The 12774-nt window shown below is 42.4% G+C and overlaps 1 protein-coding gene across 1 annotated transcript in view; it reads right to left on the reverse strand.

The window, feature by feature from the left end:
- Positions 1 to 55: 55 nt before the first annotated feature.
- The window catches only part of MC2R (melanocortin 2 receptor), an 85227-nt gene continuing 72508 nt past the window's right edge, over positions 56 to 12774 (reverse strand). Inside the window, exon 4 of the mRNA XM_019490615.2 lies at positions 56 to 8857. The gene's annotated coding sequence lies outside the window, so the exon portion shown is untranslated. The remainder of the gene's footprint in view (positions 8858 to 12774) is intronic.

Below are 12774 nucleotides of genomic sequence, written 5' to 3' on the forward strand. Positions count from 1 at the left end.
CCTTCAGGAATTGTGTGATAGGTAAAGCAAGAAACCCACAGACTTTGCAAAGGAACTCAGTAAATATACACACACTTTATTCTAAAAAGTGTACAAGAGTTGCAGATCTAAGGAAAAACAACAAATATGTATGCATAGTACCCACCATTGTACTCCTCACCATGTACTTTGAGTCTTAGAACTGCCTTTGCTCTGTTTAGGTGGAAACTCCCTTGCGTTCCCTGCAACAGGGCTCTCTTGCTGCTTATGATGATCAGCCCCCTATGTCCATTTGCTCAACAGTCTTGGTCGTGAGTCTCAGTATAGGACCCCATGCTTCAGCTATGCTGAATTAATATGGAAAATCCCCCTTGTTTCAGGACGGGTGGTAGAATCAGTCAGTCAACAGCAGACAAATTGTCCTTGAGAGCCAGATCACTCCTTCTATGTTAGCTTTCCCTAACATGAGAAACATCTTTCCTGGCTTGTTAGGTATTACAATCAGTTATAGGCACATATCAGTTCCAGCTGCCTCTCAACACAGTAGAATCAGACACATAAGGAAAGTTTTAATCCAAAATTCAGAGTATAATAAATTATACTATGATATAGTTGGGGACAGTCCTGCTTTGAGCAGGAGGTTGGACTAGATGACCTCCCGATGTCTCTTCCAACCCTAATTTTCAATGATTTTATCATTCTATATTTACAAACAAAAATGAAATGAATCAAGGTGACACAGACACATTCCCCAAGCTGTCATATACTGTTTTTCCTATTTCACTCATCATTCTGCTTCTCTCCATGTAGATTGCTATGTTTGCTACACTACTTACATTAATTTACTTAGCTATTCATCCAGGCACATAACAAACCAACATCTATTTAAATTTATAAAATGTCAGGCAATGACCACCTGGAGCATCTCTGCCAGTTTAAAAAAAATATAGTTAACCAAGAGAGCAAAATAAACAGCAACACCAGAGTGTATAGCACTAAATAGTCAGTAGTAAACATGCAAGCAAACAGCATCCTTCTTCCTAAATCAAGGTTCCTAAATATTACCCTGACAACATTTTGCTTCATCAGCAGTTGGAAGAGCTGTTTCCTGATACATGTGCTAAAGGTCTGTAAATTCATCCCTAATGAAATGTTGGCCAGTGGAAATATTTAGAGGCATATACATTCACTTTTAACTCCTGAGCACAGCTACGTAAGCAGTTAAAAAATTAGTCATGCAACATGGCTGTACCATTTAAATGTACCTTTTTGGATTGTCTCACATTTTCTTTCTATGTGGTGACATGAGTTTCATTTGAGCAGCTTGCACCAAACAAGAGGATCGTAACTCTTGTCCCTTTCATCAGTTTCACATCTGTGCAATTCCACTGTGGTTTCACAATTGACACCTGATTAACTGGAGTAAAACAAGATCAGAGTCAGGCCCTAGGACCACGTCCCCATGAGTGGGAACATGTGGTTTGCAGCACCTCAAAGCCTTTTGAGGCACCATATCAAACTTACATGGCACACGTTAATCTGTTCGCTGTGCTACATATTTGCATGTGCACCAATTTGCCACACTGCTAATTTGCAGTGGGAGGAGGTGGGGTGGGAAGTGGGCGAGGATTGACACTGGGAGATCCTAGGTAATACCTTAGTGATATGCTTCAGTTTCTTTCCAGGTAATGAAGCTAGGGTGATTGATTAATAATTTCCTGGGACGCGTCTCCTTTGCTATTTCCCAGTCTTATGGGCCTGAGTGGAACTGCTGTGAGTTCTCAAAGATGATAGCTAATGGCTCTGAAGTTACTTTAGGCAGGTCCTCCAGTATTCTCGGATGAATCTCAACTGGCCCTTATGATTTAAAAACATTCCTCTAAGTAATCTCTGTGTTTCTTCTCTACTCAAGGCTGATTAACCACTTCTTTATGCTCACTGGTAACTGTGCTTGTCATCTGACAGTTGACCTTTTTTTGTGAAGATGGAAATAGAAAGGCATTAAACACTTCAGCCTTCTCTATAATCATCAGTTATCAAATTGCCCTCCCTAAACTCCCCTTAGTCTTTCTCATACTCCTAAGATACAACGCTTTTTGTTGCTTCTTTGTCTTGCTGGTAGGAGACGGGAGATGGAAGATTGGGGGGTGGGAGTGAGTAGTTTGAGTCTTTCCACCTGGTGAGTGCTGTGACCATTAGGAAACTTTATAAAGGGGGGATACTGATGCTTCTGCTGACACCACTACCAGTACGTGAGATTTGACAGCAGCTGCCACTGTCTTAGGTGCATACAGTAGTTTTATCAGGTAAGTGTGTTCTGAGAATGCATACCAGACTGAGTGCCTCAGGCAAGGTAAGCGCAAGAATATCTAGTCTGTGAATCTTGTTGGAGCGGAGGTTTTGAGCTGCTCATTACTACCAAACCTGAGGTGCTTCTGGGCAGGCCCAGAAAGAGAACTTCAGGTGTTCAGTGAACCATAATGAATGTCAAATATTACCTTGTCTATGGAGTTTAGGCAACTGCATAACTAGGGTTTTGAAGAGCATAGTTTTCGACATGGGACATGCCTAACTCCTTTGGTTCAATGTATTTTTTTCTGTAGCATATATTATACAGTGTCAGTAAACCAGTCATATTCATTAAGTAATTATCTTAGCCATAACATTTTAAGCAACACATTGGAAATGTATTTAGAATGAACACATGTGGAGCCTAATGAGAAGGGGTTGAAGAAAAGGAAGTTCATACAATAAGAATGTATTAATGGAGACAGACTGGGATATCGACTGGGGGAAGATCAAAGATCCAGTGGACAACATAATGAGTAAATAAGGTAAGTGTAGCATTAGTCTCCACAGACCTTTAGAAAGTCAAAACAGGGAATATGAGGAGCACAGTGTGTTACAAATGACCTTTTGAAGAAAATGTCAGTTAGTTAGAAAATTGAAGTGAATTTATGATAATGATAATAACAGGTAGCTGGATAGAGTTTAACAGTCAAGCAAGGTTTAATAGTGAGGCAAGAAATGGAAAGAAGGCTGAAGCAAAACAGTACCTGGTAAGACAAATAATTTAAAAAATTGCTGGTAAAGAATTAGCGGCACCCAATGAAATGCTAAGGAATGCGATATGGTAGGGCTAGAAAAATCCAAGATCCAAATCATTTTTTTTAATTTTATTTGAATATTCCATTTCTGGAAAGACTATGAACCTTACATTACAGACTTTACATCTGGTGAAAACAAATTTCGACCAGCTCCAATATGATAATTAGCATTTTATAGCACTTTCTGAGAATTTCAAAAGTTTGTAAACATAAATGTATTATATCTCCCAATATCACTGTAAGATAGTACAGCAACTACTACAGCTTCAAAAATGGAGAAATGGAAGAAGAGGGAGCTTAAGTCATTATTTTTAAAAGTGTGTGGGTACATCTACAAGTTCATTAATGTGCTTTCACTACTGCACATTACATTTAGTACCTCTAATGTGAGGTACTACTTAAATGCGCATTAGGCCGCCCTAATGTGCAGTAGTGAAAACATATGCGATGCTTAATGCCTAATATTACTGCGCATTAGCATGGTTTTTGCCATGATGCTGTAATGCACAGTAAAATTAGGCTACTGAACATTAAAGCACATGTGTAGACACGCCCAGTGGCAACAATTAGCATCAGTGATTTAGGTACTAACTCCATTCTTAAAATATTAGTTTGAGTCTGTAAGCTTGGAACGCCTGCTTAATAGAAAACAGCACTTCTTCAAAGCATGAAACACCTAGACAAATTGATTTTACGAACATTAAATAGACATACAGAATGTGCTCTACAGTATAAATCCTGAAGTAGCTAGGAGCACAACAATGAATGAGTTTAAATAAAATACACTCTATGTAATAACTAGATTGATAAAAGAGAATGCAATATAAGGGAGATTGAGTAGGATATTAAGATTTGCAGAATGGTAATGGGTAGGCTGTCTTTTTCTAACTTGTTTAAGAACAATTTTCACATTTCCCTGTCATTTGTAACTTGCTTAATGAATTCCATGTCCTCTGAAACTCATATAATTCTTAGAAGTGTCTGTTGAAGACAGATCAAATACAATTTAATGTCTTTATCACTGAACTGAAATAACCATTGCCAATTGGATTTTAAAGTTCAAGCATTTTGCAATCAACTTTACGGAAATTTGTTAAATTTCCAATAACTTGGCTGATAGATCAGGTAAGGCTTTGCTAGGTTGGTATTTTTTTCTGCTGAGCCAGTCTGAAGTCTGTTATAAATCATTCTGTGAAATACTAAAGTTTTTTTCCCCATGTGAATTTCTTGAATTTACAGTGTTTGCAAGAGAATGAATGTTTTCATTTAAAAATAATACGTTTTCCAACCATTCTGGTTGCTTAGAAAAACTTTTAAACTATGCTGCCAGATAGTCATGAGCTGTGCAAGAAGGAAGAATGGAAAATAACTCTAGAACGTGGTGATATTTAAACCCAGTGCTTTTGTAATCAATAATAATGTCAATACAATCACTTCAATAGCAGCATTCAGTTGTTATACTTTGACTTGTAAAGGTGAAGTAATTAGAAAGGGCAAGTGTCCTAAAAATGCATATGTACAGACTGGCATGCAGCTTAACAAAAGTGTAACAAGTGTATTGTCAAAGACAAGACAGAGACAGATGGACAGGGAGCTTTTAGTACCAAATCTCTCCTCCTGGGGTTTTCTAAGTCTATGCGAAGTCATTTCCTCCCCTTGAAATATATGAGAGAGGGAGGAAAAAACCCAATAGCTTGGTTACTAAAATCCACATTTTTATAATATGCCAGCAAAACTGGTAGTATTTCTAAAAGTTATTTTCATAACGTAAAATTAATTCTTCTTGTTTACTGTAAGACTCATTTCTGAAAATATTATTTTATGAACTTGGTTTCTGCTATATGTTAAGGTCTATTAGAGTCACAAGTTGCTAAAGGGATTCAAAAGGTTGCTGATTATTCATCAATGGACCCCTCTGTCTTTGGCAGTTTCCTGCTGCATAGGCTGCAATTGAAGCAGTCTTCTGCTACGGATGTTGTAGTTTTTTATTTCTAGTTTGACTCTTTCACTAATCTGCCCCTCCACTTAAAATGCACAGTATAATAACTATGCTTTATTGTGAAAGGCACCAGTAAATTATATTTGTATTTTCAATAGAAAAACATTTTTTTCTGGGCCATGGAAACTGTACTGAATGTAGACTGTGATCCACATATTTCCTACAGAAAAAAAAATGATGGTGGATGAAACTAGAGAGGTACTTTAAAACTTATTTTTAATAATGCTGCCTTCTTTGGTTAATAGCAATAGTGTATTCACAATATATGCTATCTGTCTGCAGTCCAATCACTTGAAAGCATTTTTATTTATTTATTTCTGCTGGTTTCACAGGATTTCTGTAGCATGTGTGTACCTACTGTTCACCAACCTCATTAAAGCCTTTTTAGGCCCCAATCCATATGACTAGGTAACTGGAACTGAAGCATATGTTTATCTTTATATAAAGAAATAGTCTTGGAAATCATTTGGACAGTGCTCACACACTTCAAGTTAAGCACTTGAGTTAAATACTCTGCTGCATCAGTGTTGTATGATCAAGACCTTATTAATATGCTGTGCTGACAGGCTACAGAAAGAGCTGTAGCAAGTGCTTGCTGAAACCCAACTGTTTACAGAAAAGGGCATAAAAGTCAGAGTCCTGCTACAGAAATTACTCAGTAAGGTTCTATGACCTGTGTTAGACAAAAGTCAAACCAGGTGATTATAATGGACCTCTGGTCTTAGAAGCAATAAATAAATATTTAAAAAAATGCTTGTGAAGGTTCACTTATTCTCATGATAGAAAATGAACTCCAGACAAAGTGGTAAATGTCTTACCTTCAGCCAAATTCAGCAACACTGGCAAATGTGGAGGCTCATGCAAGAGGTCTTCACAAGTTGGTATTGAAATCTTTTATTTAACTCCTGTTTGTAGCTGTTTCTGCCATCTTGTCACGGAGTAGAAACAAAACCAGGGGTACGTACGCACATACTAACCTGACTTAAAATGAGTACACTTAACTAAGCCGACTTAAGGTAAGCCACATCAGGCTGTACACAAGTACAGCTTCTTGACATAGTGGCAGCCAACTTGTGAGCTAGGTTGACTTAACTAATGCAGCTCAAGATAATACACCTTGGAGTTGTATTATCTGGTGCCTCATTTAAGCTGACTCTGCTCTACATATGCATTTATGCTATGAAGGTTAAGCCAGCTTAACTGTCAGAAAGTTAGTACTTGTGTATGCACCCCGTGCAACTCAGATGATTAGCTACACAGCACAAATAACCAACAACCAAAGAACATTGTATAGGTTGAAGTATGTTTGCACAGAGTTTCTCAAATAATTTCTGATAATGAACAAAAAACCCAGAAGATTTCACTGAACAATTTATGGTTATTTCTATGGTAAATAGAAAGAAGGACTAAATTCACTGAAGTTTTTCAACACTGTTCACCCAGGTCTAGTCTTGACTTAATACAAGGGTGTTAGAAGCAGATCATTAAAGACAGTTGATATTTAACTTATGCAAATTGTTTAAGCTTATCTAAATTAAATGTACTTAACTTTATTTAATCTTATATGAATTATGGTTACATGCATCCCCCCTCAAACAAAAACAACTCATTTTTTAATATAGGGTTGTACATTAAGTTGTGTTAAGAAAGTCCAAAGGATAAGGTAATTTATGGATCTATGAGAGAATTTATTTGTCCAAAGTTAAAACTAACTAAAAACGATGGACCTGAAGAAGGGGTTTTTGTGCGTGAAAGCTTGTACAACACCTTTCCCAATATACAGTTGATCCAATAAAAGATACAACCAAAAAAACTCCCCAACAAAACAAACCCCCAAACAAACCCCCCCTTGCCTCATAAAGATGATGGAATAAATCAGAAGTTGAGACATGCACTTAAAGTGGCTCTGGCAAAAACCTAAATTCTAAGTTGCTACATGTTTTTACATTTGTCTTGCAATTTAAGAGAGCTGGCCCTTTTAGCTGTCCTAATATTTATTATGACAAGAATTATTTTCAAACAAGGATCTTTACTGCTTATTGCTTGTCTAGCACATGCTTCCATTTAACTAGATGCTTTCACTGGTTATCATCAAATTCCCCTGGAACCATACTGGGCCACACAATCTGTTGTGCTGCATTCCCTCTGAATAAAAACAGACAGTGGAGGACCTTGGGGAATTCACAGCTCTTCAGTTCTTTTCCCAGCCCTGGCACAGGAGATAGCAACAGGGGATGGAGTGACGCAAAAGCCCAGTGGCTTTAATTAATAATAGTAAACTGATTCACAAAAACTCTACAAGGTAGTGAGAAACCTTGTAAACTCGGTGATGAGGATGGAAGGAAGAACCTAGACTAAGTATTTTGTGGTATTTTTGATTTCTTCTGAGAGTTACACAGACAGAATGGAAGACACAATATGAACAGTTGGTTAAGGATAGGATAGGATTCTGCTGCCACTGTCAGGAGAACCATATGAATTTTACAGTGATGTATGAGGTGAAAATCAAGCCTATTGCATGTACATAGGTTAGCGGAAACAACAGAGTGTATGTAGACTAAGCAATCAAAACTCATTAGGAGTTTCCTCCATGAGCTCTATTTCTTGAGGACTCTTGCCATAGGAAGTATTAAGATTAGCCAATTTGTTTTATTTGTTTAGAAAATGACTAATAACTTCTTGTTTGATAGATTCAGAAGATAATGAATAAAATCTTCTGGCCTGGTCCTTCATTTCGTACATTTAAATATCCATTGCTATTAATGGGCTAGACCAGTGGTTGGCAACTTTTTTCAGGTTATAGACTGGAATCACCCAGCTCAGGTGGGTCATTAACAGCTGGGTGGATAGGCACTAGGGGCACCTATGCACAAGCAGAGGTTGTTCTGATGTGCCATAATGATGAGCTTAAGTTAAAGCACCCCTGTCACCATTTTTCAGCATGGGGACACTGATACATGAGATGCTCCAGGTGCTTTAATTAGAGTTGCTTTCAGAGCCACTCTAATTAAAGCAACTGGTCCGCCCCCCACCCCCAGCACATTTATAAATGCCATAGGACCCAATCACTGCATCTATAGAAGCAGGGGAAGATCCGGAGTTGCTGCTTCCTCCCACAGCAGCAAGGGGTGAGTGACCCCTGGTGAACTTCCCCACTACCAAATGTTGCTGAAGCCACATGTCTGTGGGCTGGATCAAATGACTTGGTAGGCTGGATCCAGCTCACAGTCTATACAGGTTGCAGATTGCAGGGCTAGACTTTTGGAAAGCCAAGCTCAAAATGTAAATGAGTGTAATAGATTTAAGAGTATGTTAAAGAAAAGGTTAGTTCAGTATCACATTTATTTGGGATGTGGTAAGTTTAAAATAAATAGATGTAGAAGCCAATTCTACAAAACCTTTCTTCATGCTGAGTAGTACTTCACATCATGATTTGTCTCATTTTTAGGTTGGATGCAGGCTCTATTATCGCTATGAAAAGGCACTTGATTTTTGTCCTTATACTGGCATACATGCTGACCAGACATCGCAGCAGGAAGAGTCCAGGGAATTAGTTGTGACTGAGTTCTCTAGTCTTTTCTTTGTTGGAGTAGTGGTGTAGTCTGGCATTATCCATGTACACCAGCCAATTACTGTGCCATTTGTACTTGCTCACCTCTCCTGACACACAGTTGGAAGAAGAGTTAAAACTTGCTCCTCTGGCAGGGGATGGGGATTAAGCAGCAGGCCCATAGAACTTGCTCTTCCTGGTGCATCATGTAATGGAAGTAGCCTGTGGGGAGAAGAAAGTGGGCATTTTAAACTTGCATCTCTGTATTGGCATATTGATCTGGCAATCTCACCTTCTCGTGACTAAGGGGATTGACACACTAATACTGGTATAATTTGTACAACAGTTCAAACTGCATTAGAGTCCAAAGCAGACAGATGAATAATTATTCTGAGGTAGCTGTTTCAGTAGACAGTATTACAGTGCCTTGCCTTTAAGTGGCAGGGGAGCATGAAATAGTCTGTTTGCACTGGGCGAATAGCTATCCTGGGATAACTGTGCTCTGGGCGGCGTGCTGAGGGAGTTCGGTGCCCAGGTGGTTTTCTCTTCCATCCTACCAGTGACCGGATGAGGAAGACGGCAGGAGCACTGCATCAGAGAGACCAACTGGCAGCTTCAGCAGTGGTGTCTCGAGGCAGGCTTCGGCTTCCTGGACAATGACCCGCACATCACGACGAGGGACATGCTCAGCTGGGATGGGCTTCACCTGTCCCCCAAAGGTAAGCGTGTGTTTTCTTCTAGGTTGGCGGATCTCCTCCGGCGGGCTTTAAACTAGGCTCATCAGGGGGAGGGGAGTATGAGGGCGGGGGAAGCTGTGGACCACCAAACCATGTGGCACCCACAAGGACAGCCCAGCCTGAAGAAGGAGAACATTGGGAACCTGAAAGCCATGGGGAGGCCAGCACTACAGAACAGGTAAGGAACAAGAAGGTAAGAAACAATGGGCCCCATGGGACTGGGAGCGGGGGGGCAGCAAAGGCACCAGTCGCAGGGCTCAAGTGCCTATATACTAATGCTAGGAGCATGGGGAACAAGCAGGATGAACTAGCGCTCCTGCTTGCACTAAACACCTATGACTTAGTGGGGCTAACAGAGACCTGGTGGGATTCATCCCATGACTGGGCGGTACATATTGAGGGCTATAGATTGTATAGAAAGGACAGGTTGGGGAAGAAAGGGGGGTGGGGTTGCACTTTGTCAGCGAGCAATACACATCAACCCTCATCAAGACAGAATCCGAGGTCGAGGAAGTAGAAGGATTGTGGGTTAGGCTACATGGGGGAAAAGGAGAAAGGGATTTGGTGGTAGGGGTCTGTTACAGACCCCCACACCAAGGGGAAGAAATAGACGCAGGGCTCCTGAGGCAACTCTCGGAGACCATAAAAGCTAAAGAGGCGGTAGTCATGGGGGACCTAAACTACCCGGACATCTGCTGGGAGACGCAGACAGCAAGGTCCCATCGCTCACGCAGGTTTCTAACTTGTGTACAGGACCTCCACCTGACACAGGAGATGCATGGTCCCACTAGGGGGAATGCCATACTGGATCTGGTATTGGCAACGGGAGATGACATGATAGGGGACCTCCAGATCGGTAGCTATCTGGGAAACAGTGATCACCTTATAATAGAATTCAACATAAGACGGCGAGTGGGTAAGGTAACTAGTAGGGTAAAAGTGCTAGACTTTAGGAAAGCTGATCTCATTGCACTCAGGCGATTAGTCAAGGAAGCACTGCAGAGTAGGAGTTTTGATGGGATGGGTGCCCAAGAAGGGTGGCTGTGCCTAAAGGAAACGATCCTTTGGGCACAAAGCAAGACGATCCCCGAGCGAGGCAAAAGAGGGAAAGGGGCCAGGAGGCTTCCATGGCTGACCAGAGAAATCCAGGGCAGCCTAAGGGCCAAAAGGGGAGCACATAAAAAGTGGAAACAGGGTGAAATCACTAAAGATGAATATACCTCCTCTGCTCGTGCTTGTAGGGAGGCAGTTAGGCGGGCCAAAGCTACCATGGAGCTGAGGATGGCATCCCAAGTAAAGGACAACAAGAATTTGTTTTTTAGATATATTGGGAGTAAAAGGAAGGCCCAGGGAGGAATAGGACCGCTGCTAAATGGGCAGAAACAATTGGTGACAGACAGGGGGGACAAGGCTGAACTCCTCAACGAGTTCTTTGCCTCAGTGTTCCTAAGCGAGGGGCACGACAAGTCTCTCACTGGGGTTGTAGAGAGGCAGCAGCAAGGCGCCAGACTTCCATGCGTAGATCCTGAGGTGGTGCAGAGTCACTTGGAAGAACTGGATGCCTTTAAGTCGGCAGGCCCGGATGAGCTCCATCCGAGGGTGCTGAAGGCACTGGCCGACGTCATTGCAGAGCCACTGGTGGGAATATTCGAATGCTCGTGGCGCACGGGCCAAGTCCCGGAGGACTGGAAAAGGGCTAACGTGGTCCCCATTTTCAAAAAGGGGAGGAAGGAGGACCCGGGCAACTATAGGCCGGTCAGTCTCACCTCCATCCTTGGTAAAGAATTTGAAAAAATTATCAAGGCTCACTTTTGTGAGAGCCCGGCAGGACAAATTATGCTGAGGGGAAACCAGCATGGGTTTGTGGCGGGCAGATCGTGCCTGACCAACCTAGTCTCTTTCTATGACCAGGTTACGAAACGCCTGGACACAGGAGGAGGGGTGGATGTCGTATACTTAGACTTCAGGAAGGCCTTCGATACGGTATCCCACCCCATACTGGTGAACAAGTTAAGAGGCTGTGATGTGGATGACTGCACAGTCCGGTGGGTGGCGAATTGGCTAGAGGGTCGCACCCAAAGAGTCGTGGTAGATGGGTCGGTCTCGACCTGGAAGGGTGTGGGCAGTGGGGTCCCACAGGGTTCGGTCCTTGGACCGATACTCTTTAATGTCTTCATCAGCGACTTGGACGTGGGAGTGAAATGTACTCTGTCCAAGTTTGCAGATGACACAAAGCTATGGGGAGAAGTGGACACGCCGGAGGGCAGGGAACAGCTGCAGGCAGACCTGGATAGGTTGGACAAGTGGGCAGAAAACAACAGGATGCAGTTCAACAAGGAGAAATGCAAAGTGCTGCACCTAGGGAGGAAAAATGTCCAGCACACCTACAGCCTAGGGAATGACCTGCTGGGTGGCACAGAGGTGGAAAGGGATCTTGGAGTCCTAGTGGACTCCAAGATGAACATGAGCCGGCAGTGTGACGAGGCCATCAGAAAAGCCAATGGCACTTTATCGTGCATCAGCAGATGCATGACAAATAGGTCCAGGGAGGTGATACTTCCCCTCTATAGGGCGTTGGTCAGACCGCAGTTGGAGTACTGCGTGCAATTCTGGGCGCCACACTTCAAGAAGGATGCGGATAACCTGGAGAGGGTACAGCGAAGGGCAACTCGTATGGTCAAGGGCCTGCAGACCAAGCCCTACGAGGAGAGACTAGAGAAACTGGACCTTTTCAGCCTCCGCAAGAGAAGGTTGAGAGGCGACCTTGTAGCTGCCTATAAGTTCATCACGGGGGCACAGAAGGGAATTGGTGAGGATTTATTCACCAAGGCGCCCCCGGGGGTTACAAGAAACAATGGCCACAAGCTAGTAGAGAGCAGATTTAGACTGGACATAAGGAAGAACTTCTTCACAGTTCGAGTGGCCAAGGTCTGGAACGGGCTCCCAAGGGAGGTGGTGCTCTCCCCTACCCTGGGGGTCTTCAAGAGGAGGTTAGACGAGTATCTAGCTGGGGTCATCTAGACCCAGCACTCTTTCCTGCTTATGCAGGGGGTCGGACTTGATGATCTATTGAGGTCCCTTCCGACCCTAACATCTATGAATCTATGAATCTACACCTGTATAAGGTACACTGGTACCATCTTTACTGATGGTTTTTTTTTTTTTTTTTTTGCAATAGCTCTACGCTGGATTCAGGTGAGTTATACTGTTGTCTGCTTCTGTTTTGCAATCAGTCTAAAAGTGATTTATATCAGTGTAAATCAGGGGTTGGCAACATATGGTCCAAGGGCTAAATCAGGCCTGCTGAGCAAATGGATCCAGCCCATGGAGTTAGAGGGCTTTGCTTGTGCCCATACCACTGCTGCTTCTGGCCTGGCTGCATACAGGCTCAGCTTCTAGCTG

Source organism: Alligator mississippiensis, chromosome 3 (assembly GCF_030867095.1).
Source record: "Alligator mississippiensis isolate rAllMis1 chromosome 3, rAllMis1, whole genome shotgun sequence".
Taxonomy (NCBI): Eukaryota; Metazoa; Chordata; order Crocodylia; family Alligatoridae; genus Alligator; species Alligator mississippiensis.